Source organism: Nerophis ophidion, linkage group LG02 (genome assembly GCF_033978795.1).
Source record: "Nerophis ophidion isolate RoL-2023_Sa linkage group LG02, RoL_Noph_v1.0, whole genome shotgun sequence".
In the NCBI taxonomy this organism is placed as follows: Eukaryota; Metazoa; Chordata; class Actinopteri; order Syngnathiformes; family Syngnathidae; genus Nerophis; species Nerophis ophidion.
Genome location: NC_084612.1, coordinates 14,435,725 through 14,451,708, shown reverse-complemented (window position 1 = coordinate 14,451,708; position 15,984 = coordinate 14,435,725). Strand labels below are relative to the sequence as shown.

The 15,984-nt window shown below is 39.7% G+C and overlaps 1 protein-coding gene across 1 annotated transcript in view; it reads right to left on the bottom strand.

Annotated features, from left to right (window-relative positions):
* Positions 1 to 382: 382 nt before the first annotated feature.
* cd276 (CD276 molecule) overlaps positions 383 to 15,984 on the bottom strand; it is a 239,667-nt gene continuing 224,065 nt past the window's right edge. Inside the window, exon 8 of the mRNA XM_061877936.1 lies at positions 383 to 1,110. The gene's annotated coding sequence lies outside the window, so the exon portion shown is untranslated. The remainder of the gene's footprint in view (positions 1,111 to 15,984) is intronic.

Here is a 15,984-nt window from a genome sequence, read left to right as displayed (position 1 = left end):
CATTACCTCCCTTCTGGCACTCAGCATTAAGGGTTGGAATTGGGTGTTAAATCACCAACAAAATGATTCCCGGGCGCGGCACCGCTGCTGCCCACTGCTCCCCTCACCTCCCAGGGGGTGATCAAGGGTGGTGGGTCAAATGCAGAGAATAATTTCGCCACATCTAGTGTGTGTGTGACAATCATTCGTACTTTAACTTTAATTAGTCGGGGTTAGGCCCTGCGATGAGGTGGCGACTTGTCCAGGGTGTACCCTGCCTTCCGCCCGATTGTAGCTGAGATAGGCGCCAGCGCCCCCCGCGACCCCGAAAGGGAATAAGCGGTAGAAAATGGATGGATGGATGGATGGGGTTAGAATACACAGTAACAAATGACAAAGTGGCTTGATATTGTCCCTTTAATGCAAAGTCTGCACAGTCTTTGGCGTTCGTACGTGGACCTTTCGGTACCTGTAAAGCAATAATAAAACCTCCTCTATGCTGGTTAATGCTGAGAAGACCAAGCGCTTGTGAACAAGCCGCCGTCAAAAACAACACGTATAAGGCAGTCGGGGTGTGTCCCGTGCACCGTTTGCAGTTTGCCGGCGCTTAACTGGCATTCAATTACAATCGCCTCCAGTTTCCACAAGATAGCAGGGGAGCAGACACTGACAGATACCAGTTACCCGGGCGACAGAAGCTAATTAGCAAGTGCGGGACTAATGGCGAAGAGCGGCTGGTGTCTCGCGGCAATGATGACGGTGAAATGAGCAAAGGGTTTCTTTTCCCCCCAAAAAATCTGCGGCGTATAAAAAAAAAAGGAGTTGTCTCATTTGCATAGCACGTTGAATAGGACCTACTGGAACACATTCCCACTCCATGTCTTCCGTAGAGGTGGACAAAAAAAGGACGGAAGGGCAATAGAGTACATAATGGCGCATGATGTGTTTTGACGGACACTCGAGGGAGCGCCTCGGAAAGATGATGATGGACTCATCTTGGGCTCAGGCGACCACCTTGACAGTCCGCCGAGGACGCCGGAAATAGTCAGCCGGGTTGATGGATTCCGTAGGTGGAGGTGTGGGATTTAGCCGCCAGACTCATCTCCAACCTTGGCCATCCAGCTGAGACTCCTGGAAGATAGGGGGGTGGGTGATAGCGAAGGGGGTTATTAGCTTTGAGAAATAGTTACAAATAGGCAAGAGAACAATGGAGCAGACGAACAGGAACTCCTTTTACGGAAACGCTAGATTATTTGAGGCAAGGGTGGGGAAACATTTGGCAATTAAAAACAAGAAATGAAAGCACGGTGGAGGATTCCAAAAACATCAAACTCAAATGGTTATTCAGATTGTTTAATTTAAAGTTAAAAGTTAAAGTACCAATGATTGTCACACACACACTAGATGTGGCAAAATTATTCTCTGCATTTGACCCATCACCCTTGATCACCCCCTGGGAGGTGAGGGGAGCAGTGGGCAGCAGCGGTGCCACGCCCGGGAATCATTTATGGCAGGGGTCACCAACGAGGTACCCGCGGGCACCAAGTAGCCCATAAGGACCAGATGAGTTGCCCGCTGGCTTGTTCTAAAAATAGCTCGAATAGCAGCACTTACCAGTGAGCTGCCTCTATTTTTTACATTTTATTTATTTACTAGCAAGCTGGTCTCGCTTTGCTCGACATTTTTAATTCTAAGAGAGACAAAACTCAAATAGAATCTAAAAATCCCCAAAAATATTTCAAAGACTTGGTCTTCACTTGTTTAAATAAATTCATTTATTTTTTTACTTTGCTTCTTATAACTTTCAGAGAGACAATTTTAGAGAAAGAATACAACCTTAAAAATGATTTTAGGATTTTTAAACATATATCTTTGTACCTTATAAATTCCTTCCTCTTCTTTCCTGACAATTTAAATCAATGTTCAAGTAATTTTTTTTCATTATTGTAAAGAATAACAAATACATTTTAATTTAGTTCTTCATTTTAGCTTTTGTTTTTTCGACGAAGAATATTTGTGAAATATTTATTCAAACTTATCATGATTAAAATTACAAAAAAAATATTCTGGCAAATCTAGAAAATCTAAATCATATTTCAAAGTATTTTGAATTTCTTTTAAAATGTTTGTTCTGGAAAATCTAGAAGAAATAATGATTGTTAGACATATAACAAAGTGCAGATTGGATTTTAACTTATTTGAAACCTGTCATCAAAATTCTAAAATTAATCTTAATCAGGAAAAATTAGTAATGATGTTCCATAAATTATTTTCTTATTTTTTTCAAAAAAGAATGGAATTGGCTAGTTTTTCTATTCCTTTTTTTCGGTTGAATTTTGAATTTTAAAGAGTCTAAATTGAAGATAAACTATGTTTCAACATTTTATTTAAATTTTTTTGGGGTTTTCTCCTCTTTTAAACCGTTCAATTAAGTGTTTTTTTCATCATTTATTCTCTACAAAAAACCTTCCATAAAAAGAAAAAAAATGTACGACGGAATGACAGAAATACCCATTTTTTTATATACAGTATATAGATTTTATTTATTAAAAGGTAAATTGAGTAAATTGGCTATTCCCGGCAATTTATTTAAGTGTGTATCAAACTGGTAGCCCTTCGCATTAATCAGTACCCAAGAAGTAGCTCTTGGTTTCAAAAAGGTTGGTGACCCTTGATTTAAGGTGATTTAACCCCCAATTCCAACCCTTAATGCTGAGTGCCAAGCAGGGAGGTAATGGGTCCCATTTTTGTAGTCTTTGGTATGACTCGGCCGGGATTTGAATTCACGACCTACTGATCTCAGGGCGGACGCTCTAACCACTAGGCCACTGAGTAATTTAGTCTAGTCTTAGTCTTTAAGACAGTGTCGACACATGCACATACAATTGGGAAGGGATTCAGATTCATATGGCCCTCATTCCTGGCTGGAAGTTCATCATTTTGGAATGCAGTCTGCTGAAAATAATGGAAAGCGCCACTCTACATAGCAACTGATGCTGTGGTCAAAGTTAAAATTGCCAGAAAACACATTTTAAGATATTCAACACTTTACTGTCATCTATGGATCAGCAGCGAATAAATATTTTATATTGTTTTATTGCATTGTATCTGTTATCATTATTTCCATACAATGGTTTTGAAAAAGAGGTATTGTCCTACAGTACATTTAGGGTGGTCTTATACTTGGGTCCATGCGGTATTACAGCAGAAGTCTGCTCATTTGTGTCCCCCTGTGAAATTGTTGTTCATAAAATGTGCCACCTACACACAAAGTTTGCAGTTGTGTTTTTTATGTAAGACTGCATTAAAAGAAAAGCCCCACAGAAACCAACCATCCTGTGCAAAAACGATATGTAGCAAAATGATACATTTGTGCTTTTATGTTTACTTTGCTCAAATCCCACATCAATTTGAGTCAAAAAACTAACTTTATTATGTTTATTTTGACCATTTGAATGGCCATTTAATCAAAGGATTCACATGGAATTAGATATTTTCCATACAATAATTGTTAGCAGGCTGGGTATAAATAAATATATGTCATAAAAATATGCACCGTATTTGCAACTAGAAAATTCCCGCGTAAAATTAGATGGGTCTGCTACCTGTGCCCTTGGACCTCTGAAAATGGTGCCTAATGTCCGAATCCGTGAGGTTTAGGCGTAAGTGTACAAAATGACCTACAGAGCCAGCCTAAAACACTAGCATGCTGACATGAAAATGCATGAAAATTTAGCATGTGTGCTAACATTAGCATGCTAACATTAGCATGTTTCATATAACAATATGACTGTAAGGTGTATGGCTGCGGAAATAGAGAAAAAAATTGTTAAATTTGATGAAAAAGTTAGCATACTTGAGTTAGTTACCTAGCATCCAATCCAATCCACTTTATTTGTATATCACATTTAAACAATAGAAATGTTTCCAAAGTGCTGCACAACAATATTATTTTTTTTTCCAAATATTATGCTTAGCTCCCCTGCGATGAGGTGGCGACTTGTCCAGGGTGTACGCCGCCTTCCGCCCGATTGTAGCGGAGATAGGCGTCAGAGCCCCCCGCGACCCCAAAAAAGGGAATAAGCGGTAGAAAAATGGATGGATGGATTATGCTTAACTCCAATGATTGAATAAAAACAAATAAATAACAACAAATAAACAACAAATAAATAACAACATATAAATAAATAAATAAATATAAAACCAATATAAAAATAAATATGATGCATGCTAACTTGATGCAAGCTAACATGAGAACGTTAGCATGCTAAAGTTCTCATGCAAACAGTGTCACGTTTGCCCGCGGGCACCGCGTTGGTGACCCCTGGTATAAACTCACATAATATTTGTTTCCTGTATTACTTCCTGTCTTGTCTTGTATCCTTTTCCTGTTTTCCTCCGTTGGCCTCTATTTCCCCTGTCTAGAGCGTCTTTTTGCAGATGCATTATTGAAGTCAGTCAGTAGGATCTGCATGCATGACTTCCTTGATGAAAAAAGATGAGAAGACTATCATTTCATTCTGGTTCACGGTTGGCGTATCGGACCCGAGGACAGCCACGAAGCCTAATAATAAGATCCTACTGGTACTCCGTGCCACATGAAGGCCTTTGTAGAGTCACGGATCTCTTTTGATTCTGGAACTTGAACGGCTTAGGACGTCTTGGTGCATTTTTGAAGCGTTGAACAATTTACAGAAATACTTCATTTTGCCGGCTTTATCCGTACATTTTAATTGAGGTGACTGTGTGCGATTTTAACAGGCTGACGGAGATGCCTTCTGAGTGGAAAACCCCTGAGGGTATTGCAAAGAGCTGCAAAATGTCAAATTAAAATAGATACATATTTTTGACGCCGAATTATCAAAAACATAGCATTCATTTTATCTCACTCTAATAGAATATTTTAGCAGACTTTTGCTTCTTGTCAGAAGGGAAATGTAAATGAACTTGTCATCCAACACTGTTTTGACACGCATGTTTATGGTGGTCCTCCAATCCAGTGATTTTCAACCACTGTGCCGCGGCACACTAGTGTGCCGTGAGATATAATAATAATAATAATAATAATGGATTAGATTTATATCGCGCTTTTCTATTGTTATATACTCAAAGCGCTCACAGAGAAGTGGGAACCCATCATTCATTCACACCTGGTGGTGGTAAGCTACATCTGTAGCCACAGCTGCCCTGGGGTAGACTGACGGAAGCGTGGCTGCCAGTTTGCGCCTACGGCCCCTCCGACCAACACCAATCATTCATTCACCATTCATTCACCGGTGTGAGCGGCACCGGGGGCAAAGGGTGAAGTGTCTTGCCCAAGGACACAACGGCAGCGACTTTGATGTCCATAGGTGGGAAGTGAACCTGCAACCCTCAGGTTTCTGGCACGGCCGCTCTACCCACTACGCCATGCCGCCCCCTATTGTCTGGTGTGCCGTGGGAAATCATGCAACTTCACTTCATTTGTCCAATATTTTTTTTTTTGCAAATCCATCCAGCCATCCATTTCCTACCGCTTGTCCCCTTTGAGGTGGCAGGGTGGTGCTGGAGCCTATCTCAGCTGCATTTGGGCGGAAGGCGGGGTACACCCTGGACAAGTCGCCACCTACTCACAAATGCAAATTAATAATCATAATCATGTGCCGTTGTCTAGTGCCTATGCTGTGTAGAGCTTGGCAGGGTAACCATGTAATACTCCATATCAGTAGGTGACACCAGGTAGTTAATGCTTTGTAGTAGTCGAAACGCGCCAATGTTTTTTTTTTTATAGTGATCCCAATATGCAGAGCACAGCGGGAGACAGCGTAGGTTATTAGGTATGTAATGCTTAAACCAAAAATTAACCAATGGCAAGTCCCGCTAGGAAAAGGCACTGAAGCATAGGGATGGCTATGCAAAACAAAAGTAAAACTGAACTGGCGACCAAGTCAACAAAAACAGAATGCTGGACGACAGCAAAAACTTACAGCGTGTGGAGAAAAGACGGCGTCCACAAAGTACATTCGTACATCACATGACAATCAACAAAGAAGGATAGCGTATGCACAACCTACATAGTCTTGATTGCGAAAACAAAGCAGGTGCGGGCAATAGCACTCAAAGAGTGCTACAGGAGAATACCAACAAAACAGGAAGGGTCACCAAAATAACAGCGCAAGGCAGGAACTAAAGCACGACACACAGGAAACAACAACAAACTCAAAATATGGCACAACAACCTGGTGGAGTTTAATTCTCTCAACCTTTTCTGCAGGTGGTGTGCCTCTGTATTTGTTTATATGAAAAAAAACGTGCCTTGGCTCAAAAAAGGTTGAAAAATATTGCTCCAATCAACCATTCAGAAAATGTATTTCCAAGATTCAAGACTGTTTATTGTCATATGCACAGTTAAACAGACAGTTTGCCGTTCAATGAAAATCTTACTTTGCTAGTCCACCCTTCAACAAGTCACACGGTACTTAGCTAAAATAATAATATATAAAAAAAAAATGTGTATACAAGGCACAGTGGGTAACCTAACATTTAGAGATGTCCAATAATATCGGACTGCCGATATTATCGGCTGATAAATTTATGACTTTTTAAAAACCCGCTGTATGGAGTGGTACACGGACAAAGAGAGAAGTACAAAGCACCAATAAACCTTAAAGGCACTGCCTTTGCGTGCCAGCCCAATCAAATAATATCTATGGCTTTTCACACACACAAGTGAATGCAAGTCATACTTGATCAACAGCCATACAGGTCACACTGAGGGTGGCCGTACAAACAACTTTAACATTGTTACACATATGCGCCACACTGTGAACCCACACCAAACAGGAATGACAAACACATTTCGGGAGAACCTCCGCACCGTAACACAACATGGACACAACATAACAAATACCCAGAACCCCTTGCAGCACTAACTCTTCTGGGACACTACAATATAAACCCCCCGCTACTCCTCACCCCTCCACGACCTCAACCCCGCCCACCTCAACCTCCTCATAAGCTCTCAGGGAGAGCATGTCCCAAATTCCAAGCTACTGTTTTCAGGCATGTTAAAAAAAAATGCACTTTGTGACTTCATTAATAAATATAGCAGTGCCATGTTGGCATTTTTTTCCATAACTTGAGTTGATTTATTTTGGAAAACCTTGTTACATTGTTTAACGCAGTTGGCGGGGCTTCACAACAAAATTAGGCACAATAATGTGTTCATTCCACGACTGTATATATCGGTATCGGCTGACATCGGAATCGGTAATTAAGAGTTGGACAATATCGGAATATCGGAAATCGGCAAAAAAGTAATTATCGCACATCTCTAATAACATTATTGCACATTCAGATTCACAGTCAACAGTATACTTATGGAGGTGACATTTCAAGGACTAGCTTCAAAAAAAGCTTCTGTCTTCAGTCCATTGGTGTGTTCAGGCTGTCCCACAGGAGAAATTGGCTCAAAAAAAAACAAAAAAAAAACTTTATTGTATAGAGAGCTAGGATTAAGTTTATTTTTTGTAGTGGATCTTTGGTCGCAGTGGATGCACAGAAAAAAAAACAACATCATTGGTGTGCATTTTGATGAGGTTCCCTTAGCACAGACCTGGGCAAAATTCGGCCGCAAGCGGCCCATTAAGATTTTTCCATCATACATTTTTTTTAGACTTTTACCATCAAAACTGTAGGATGTGCAGTACTGTTTTTAAATGTCCATAAGTCTTGAACTATAGAAAGTATTTCAATGGTTGAAACCTGCGCTTTTGAGTGTTATACGAGTTAGGACGGTAATCTGCGTCACAGCAGCTCAGACTGGGAACAAAGCAGAGTAGGCGGGGTTTGTTTTCAGGGCAGCCATCCCCAGACGCATGTGTCAGGATGTGTCAAGCAAATTTTCTGCATAAAAGTGATAATGTATCATTGTGTACCTTTTGCATTCATATTTTTCTGTTTGTTACATTTTTGTTGTGTTTTGCTTGATTGTAAAATATGTCTCTGGAGGAGCTGGTCTGAGAAGTAAAAGAGAAGCGATGTTCATATGTTGTTAATATTCAGTGTTTTTATGTTCGTAGTTAATATTGTAAATCTCACTTTCTTTATTTCAATGTACTTTTTGGGTGTCCTATTCAGTAAAAAAACCCTGTAAAATTCCATTCCGTTTTTTTTTTAAGGTGGTCTATTCAATTAATTCTATCCGGCATTATGACTTTTGGTATTAAGTGTTCCTGAAAAAAGGGACCCAATTACACACACTTTACATCAGATTTTTACAGCTAAATGTATATATATTATATATGCACACATATACCGAGCTATACCAGGCAGTATAGCTTGGTTGGTAGAGTGGCCGTGCCAGCAACTTGAGGGTTCCAGGTTCGATCGCCGCTTCCACCATCCTAGTCGCTGCCGTTGTGTCCTTGGGCAAGACACTTTACCCACCTGCGGCCAGTACCACCAACACTGGTTTAAATGTAACTTAGATTTTGGGTTTCACTACGTAAAAGCGCTTTGAGTCACTAGAGAAAAGTGCTATATAATTCACTTCACTACACATTGGCCCCACAGACACATTTTTTCTGTAAATGTTACCTTCGAGTCCAAATATTTGCCCACCTCTGGCTTAGCATTTATGCTGTAAATTTGTCATGGAACCAAACTCTGCACAGCAAAGAACATGTAAGAACAAATGTAGGGAGTTGATTGGGCCGCTTTTGTTTCTGAAATGTTGGTACTGGTCGCTACAGGTCATTTATTTAGCCAAACCAACCAAACTAGTAGACCGAATGCCACATAAATAGTTTTTCATCAAACCAAAACATGGCAGGTGTGAACACATCCATGACAACAGCAGAGAGGTCCTGTTAAATAGAGGATCTATGGCAGACCTGGGCAAATTAAGGCCCTTTAAGCGTTTCAATCTGGCCCGCCGGACATTCCCAAATAAGTATTTTAAATCTTTAGGATGGAAACTATAGCTTCGATTATGATGTGCAGTGATGTTTTCAAATTAGCGTCTTGAACAATACAAACAATTTCAATTGTTGGAATCTGCGCTTTTGCATGATATACTAGTACTAGGGGTGTGGGAAAAAATCGATTCGAATACGAATCACGATTCTCACGTTGTGCGATTCAGAATCGATTCTCATTTTTAAAAAAATAGATTTTTTATTTCTATTTTTTTTTTTTTTAAATCAATCAAACAAACCACTACACAGCAATGCCATAACAATGCAATCCAATTCCAAAACCAAACCTGACCCAGAAACACTCAGAACTGCAATAAACAGAGCAATTGAGAGGAGACACAAACACGACACAGAACAAACCAAAAGTAGTGAAACAAAAATGAATATTAACAACAGTATCAATATTAGTTATAATTTCAGCATAGCAGTGATTAAAAATCCCTCATTGACATTATCATTAGACTTTAATAAAAATTTAAAAAAAAGAACAATAGTGTCACAGTGGCTTACACTTGAATCGCATCTCATAAGCTTGACAACACACTGTGTCCAACGTTTTCACAAAGATAAAATAAGTCATATTTTTGGTTTGTTTATTAATTAAAACAAATTTACATTATTGCAATCAGTTGATAAAACATTGTCCTTTACAATAATAAAAGCTTTTCCAAAAAAAATCTACTACTCTGCTAACATGTCAGCAGACTGGCATAGATCCTGCTGAAATCCTATGTATTGAATGAATACAGAATTGTTTTGAATCGGAAAAATATCGTTTTTGAATCGATAATCGCGTGGAATCGCAAAAATCTATATATATAATCGAATCGCGACCCCAAGAATCTATACTGAATCGAATCGTGGGACACCCAAAGATTCGCAGCCCTACTAGTTACTATGGTAAGCTAAGTCACAGCAGCTCAGACGAGACACCAAGTTGAGTGGGTGGGGAGCGTTTCCACAGAGTGTTTCCAGAGCGGCCAGCCTCAAAGGTGGGTGTCAGGGACGGACGCAGAAGGAGATTTTTACAACAAGTTTTTAAAGCTTAGTGATATATCAGGTCGTAATTGGGCGCAGTGGAAGAGTGGCCGTGCGCAACCCGAGGGTCCCTGGTTCAATTCCAACCTCGTCATGTCCGTTGTGTCCTGAGCAAGACAGTTCACCCTTGCTCCTGATGGGTGCTGGTTAGCGCCTTGCATGGCAGCTCCCTCCATCAGTGTGTGAATGTGTGTGTGAATGGGTAAACGTGGAAGTAGTGTCAAAGCGCTTTGAGTACCTTGAAGGTAGAAAAGCGCTATACAAGTAAAACCCATTTATTTATATTTTGCTGTGTTTGTTGCATTTTTGTTGCGTTTCGCTTGATTAAATGTCAATCGAGAGAGGGTGTGACCTTCATATGTTGTCAATATTCAGTGTTTTATCCTTCATAGTTAATATTGTAAATCCCACCTTCTTTATTTTCATGTACATTCTGGGTGTCTCATTCAGTAAAAAAAATTAAATGGTTAATGCGGTCCGTCATAACGTTTTTAGTATTCAATCAGACATTATTGTGATATTTTGTATTAGTGTTCCTAAAAATAGATATACCGGCCCCCAGACACATTTTTTTCTCTAAATTTGGACCCCGATTCAAAATAATTGCCCAGGCCTAGTCTAAGGTCTGGTTCACACTGCAGGTCAATTCCAATTTTCTTGCCCATATGCGACCTGTATATTCATATGTAATATATGAATATATATTTTGATTCAAAAGACAAAACAATTGTTGAAAGACCGGAATTGATGCTGTGGGACATTTGTTTACATGTGAGATGAAAAATAAAGTTGTCCGTGTCTCCTCTGCTTAACAGCCATTAACAGATCAGAACCCTCCCAATTATATTACATTATATACATCCATTCATACATTGTATTACTTTCATTTATTTTCACGTAAAAAAACCCTCCTTTTTAAGGTTCAATTTTATTTTGTAGTGGTAGCAATTTCCTTGTTCATTTGTTTTCACTTCATCGAAGTGCACATCCTGTGACGCTTAGCTGGCATCGTGGTGCGGGTTTGTTCTCTCAAAGATGCAGTCGGATATGGACACAGCGTGAAGGTAGGAAATGAAGATTTATTTACACTAACAAAAGAAACTAAGAACAGAAACACTTGCACAAAGCACTAAAGACGAAACAAACAGAACTAGCATGGGAGCTAGAAGGAACTAAAGGCGCTAGCATGTGAGCTAGGGAATAAACAAAGGAATAGCGTGGAAGCTAACAAGTACAAAAATAGTCTTTTACCACAACCTGTTGCATGGAACAGAAACTAGAATGTGAAACCGAGTAAACGAAAAAGGCAGGCTTAAATACAGACAGTAATTAGGAGGCAGGTGGGCGTCAAAAACAAAAGGCAGGTGACACAAATGCGTAGTTATGACAACAGAACAAAACAGGAAGTGCCACCAGGAACTACAGAAGACAAACGCTAACAAGATGTGATATAAAACAGAACCAAAACCAGAATAAGACATGATCCGAACAGCGGATCATGACACATCAAAGCGATGTCATGGCCACATTGGAGCCTGTGTGTGTTTACACTGGAGACTGATATAGATCACATTTTATTTACATTGTTACCAGTCGGATGGAAAAAAATCAGATTTACAAAAAAATCTGATTTGGGCCACTTTGTCCTGCAGTGTAAACGCTGTCTTTGTGAACGCTCCCATGCTCAGGTCACATTCATCCGACCAGAACGTCATCAATAAGCGATAAGCGTTCGTAATTATTCGCAAAAATAGTCGGTGACTAAATAATTATTTGACAACGAAGCAGAAAACAGGTGGGAATAAAGTTTTAGGAAGTCACGTGAAAGTTCCACCACTCCTGTCACCGACTGCTCGCTCACAGACACGCTCTTCAAGCAAACATCGAAGCAAATTATCCTGTGAAACTGCCGGAGACAAAATACTCGTCCTCTTCCTTCTTAATCTTCTACACGCAATAATTCATTTCATAAAATGTTGACTTTGACTGGAACAAATCCTTGAAATTGCCACAAATGCGCCAATACTGACAACGGAAGCCCTTTTTACATCTTGACATCATGTCTGCATCTGGGTCGGATTGCATTCACGTGAGAAAATTGCATTTTTATGTAATTTGAACAGCCACTAAAAAGATCAGATTTGTGTGAAATTAGTCTAGTTTCCTTTAATTGTGTATTTTAACACTGCTGTTCTGCAATATTTTCCATATAATAAATGTTAGTAGGCTGGGTATAAATAAGTATTTGTCATAAAAATATGCATCGTATTAGCAACTGGAAAATTCCTGCGTAAATTTCGATGGGCCTACTATCTGTTCTGCAAACAGTGGAACTTGACAAAAAAACATGCTGTCTTTGAAGAAATTTACCACAAATAGTATGCGTTTTCACATGCAAAAAAAAAAAGATTTTGTGAAAACTTGCCCCCATAAAATTTGAGTTGAATAGCCCTAATGATTTAGACCGTCAGGATAATAGAATTTATGATGGCACTTTTATTGAAGTGAAAATTAAAGGTAGAATTTTAAACAAGAAGAGTCATTCTTTACCCACCAAAGCATTCACACATATAAGATTCTACACCAAAAATGTATCTATTTATTATTATTATTTTACATCCACCGGGAATCGTGAGCTCCCCAAACTTCAAATCCGAATTCCCGGTTTTCCGGGACATTTTTCCACTAAAAATTAACATTTCTCAACCAATTTGAACCATTCTAACATCCATACACTCCACTTACCTCGGAAAATCACACTACTATTTTCCAAGTTCAAAACAATTCCAGGAATTTGCAGAATTCCCGGTTTTCCAAAGCTCTATTTTCACCTCTTCCTTGAAAGTTTTCACAGTCCACATTTTTCAACCGATTTTGACCATTCCATTTTCAAAACATTCCTCTTAGCTGGTACAAATTCCCGTTTTTCCCGAAATTCCAGGAATTCCGAAATACCAATTAAAATTCAAAATGTTACTACATCAACATTTTAATCGATACCAAAAATTAAAACACCAACCCATATCATATCATCTAGGACAATTGTGGTAGTGTCTTTATTTCCATAAATTCCCGGTTTTCCCAAAATCCCCAAATTTCTATGAAATTCCCATTCAAATGAATGAACTTAGTCAAAGTTCTGCAATGCCTTAAATTCTCAAACTTTTGCACCATTTTTTTACCCGATTCTGACTTTTCAACCATCTACCCACACTGCTTTTCCGATGTATCGAACGCAAATCATTTCCATCCATCCATCCATTTACCACCGCTTATTCCCTTTGGGGTCGCGGGGGGCGCTGGTGCCTATATCAGCTACAATCGGTCGGAAGGCGGAGTACACCCTGGACAAGTCGCCACCTCATCACAGGGCCAACACAGATAGACAGACAACATTCACAATCACATTCACACACTAGGGCCAATTTAGTGTTTCCAATCAACCTATCCCCAGGTGCATGTCTTTGGAAGTGGGAGGAAGCCGGAGTACCCGAGCCCGGGATTGAACCCAGGACTACTCAGGACCTTCGTATTGTGAGGCAGACGCACTAACCCCTCTGCCACCATGAAGCAAATCATTTCTTATTACCAAAATTCCCAATTACCCTGTAATTTCCCGGTATTTTCTCCCCATTGACAATAACTGGGCAATATACAATCTACTGCATATCCCACATTTCTCATCCGTTTTGAACCGTTGCACCATCCCCACACTCCACTAACCCTGGACATTCAAGCCAGCATTATTTCCCGGTCCAAAAAAATCCCTCATTACCCAGAATTTCCAGGAATTTCCACCCCAATAAAAATGAATGGGCAAGTAATCATAACTCTCCATATTCCACATTTCTCTACCAATTCGAACCGTTCCAATATCCCACGCATTCCATTCAAGAATTTCAGTTTCACTCAGGCGTATCAGCGGTTCGGCACATAGGCCATTCAACACTCAATTCCTACTAGAATTGCAAATTCTACATGTGCATGCTATTGTAACATGATCAGGCTAGCCTTGGCAGCATTAGCTATTATGCTAACACATTTACGAGTGTCTGTGTTAGTATTATTACCTTACAATGCCATTATTTTTGTATTTTTCCGATATGTAAATTCCCCAATACGTCACGGTGGACTTATTGAGTCTGTTAAGCTGTTTGGACCGACTAGCTTCCGCAGCTGGTGGGTCCATGAAGATGACTTCTGTTTTGTTGATCAGCTGTTTTACTGCCGCTTTACAGACACGATATACAAACAAACATTTATAAAAATCTTACTGTGTAAATAACTCATTTGCGGTTTATAGTCCGGTGCGGCTAATACATTAAAACATATATAAATTTTACCAATGCGCTGTATAGTCTGGAAAATACGGGATATTCTATCATAACAACAACATGACTGCAAATTGTTTGTTGCTTCTTTTGGACTGCTTTTGTGTGTGTGCACACACTCCCTGCGCATACGTGTTGACAAGACCGGGTGAGTGACCGCCTAAACAGCAATTATTATAATTAATTTTTATTACATACACACAGTAATTGGGGGAAAATAGACAATTGTAAATTAAATGTGTGGCGTTACACCATAAATGGTAACCTAAGCTAGCCAATGGTGTTCTTGTTATATACTTATTTGCTTTGAAAAATGTTACTATAAGAAAGCTGCAAACAGCACCTTTGAGTGGACTATCAGCGCTTGTTCATGTGAAAAATAAGGCGGATTCAATCTCTTCGGCTAATTCTTCACCCTCCACCCAGTTCTTCCGTCTACACTGAAATCAAAGCGCCGTGTAGTGTGAGTTTGCGACGTTCCTTCTAATTTGTACATTGGAAGGAACATTAGACCAAAAAAGAACAGCGGGGTTGCTGCTTTATGACACCGCAGCACCCGGAGAACAATCAGAAAAAGCCATCAAAGACAAACAACAGAGATAAGACCATGAAACTTACAAAAAAAAACCAAAAACGTTTTGCGGAAGAATTCCGGATAATGAGCAAGCAAGTTAAACCTCGGTAATGCTTAAAGATCATTACCACAAGGATCAAACGTATCCCACACAAATTCTCTCCACAGGAATGGATAATTATGACTTATATTTTACATGTTGCACAACGAATATACAGATAAGCTTCTATGGAAACAATTCATTTGCATACTTCTGTTTACCTGGAACAGGGTTCAGTGTTAGTTAGAAGACTCAACGGGAGAGAAGATCCCTGGGGAAACTTCCAGAATAGTTCAATGTGTGTTTATATTTTACATTATCATCATGGGAGGACCTGACCAATCTAACAGAGTATGTTGATGCTTATATACTGTACTGCACTTTTTTGGAATTTTGTCTCTCATTCACAATCCTTACATGAGACAAAAGCACATTTTTTTTAAAGGCCTGCTGAAACCCACTACTACCGACCACACAGTCTGATAGTTTATATATCAATGATGAAATATTAACATTGCAACACATGCCAATACGGCCGGTTTAGTTTACTAAATTACAATTTTAAATTTCCAGCGGAGTTTCCTGTTGAAAACGTTGCGTAATGATGACCCGTGTTTGTGACGTTATTGGCTGCAGGGGACATATTAGTGCAGCACCACTTGCGGCTAAAAGTCGTCTCTTTTCATCGCGCAATTACACATTATTTTGGAGATCTGTGTTGCTGAATCTTTTGCAGTTTGTGCAATTAATAATGGAGACGTCAAAGTAGAAAGATGGAGTTGGGAAGCTTTAGCATTTAGCCACACAAACACACAGTGTTTCCTTGCTTAAAATTCCCGGAGGTGAAGGTTTACTATGGATCAGAGCGGTCAAGCGAACATGGTTCCCGACCACTTGTCAACCGGGAGGTTTTGGTGAGAAAATTGTGGTAAAAAGTCGCCTTTTACCGGAGATAAGTGGAGCTTCTGTCCAGCTGCAGCTTCATGACTTCTCTCAGAGACTGGCGTCAACACACCTGTGTACACATCCCTCCGACTATCAGGTACTATTTAACTCACTAAAACA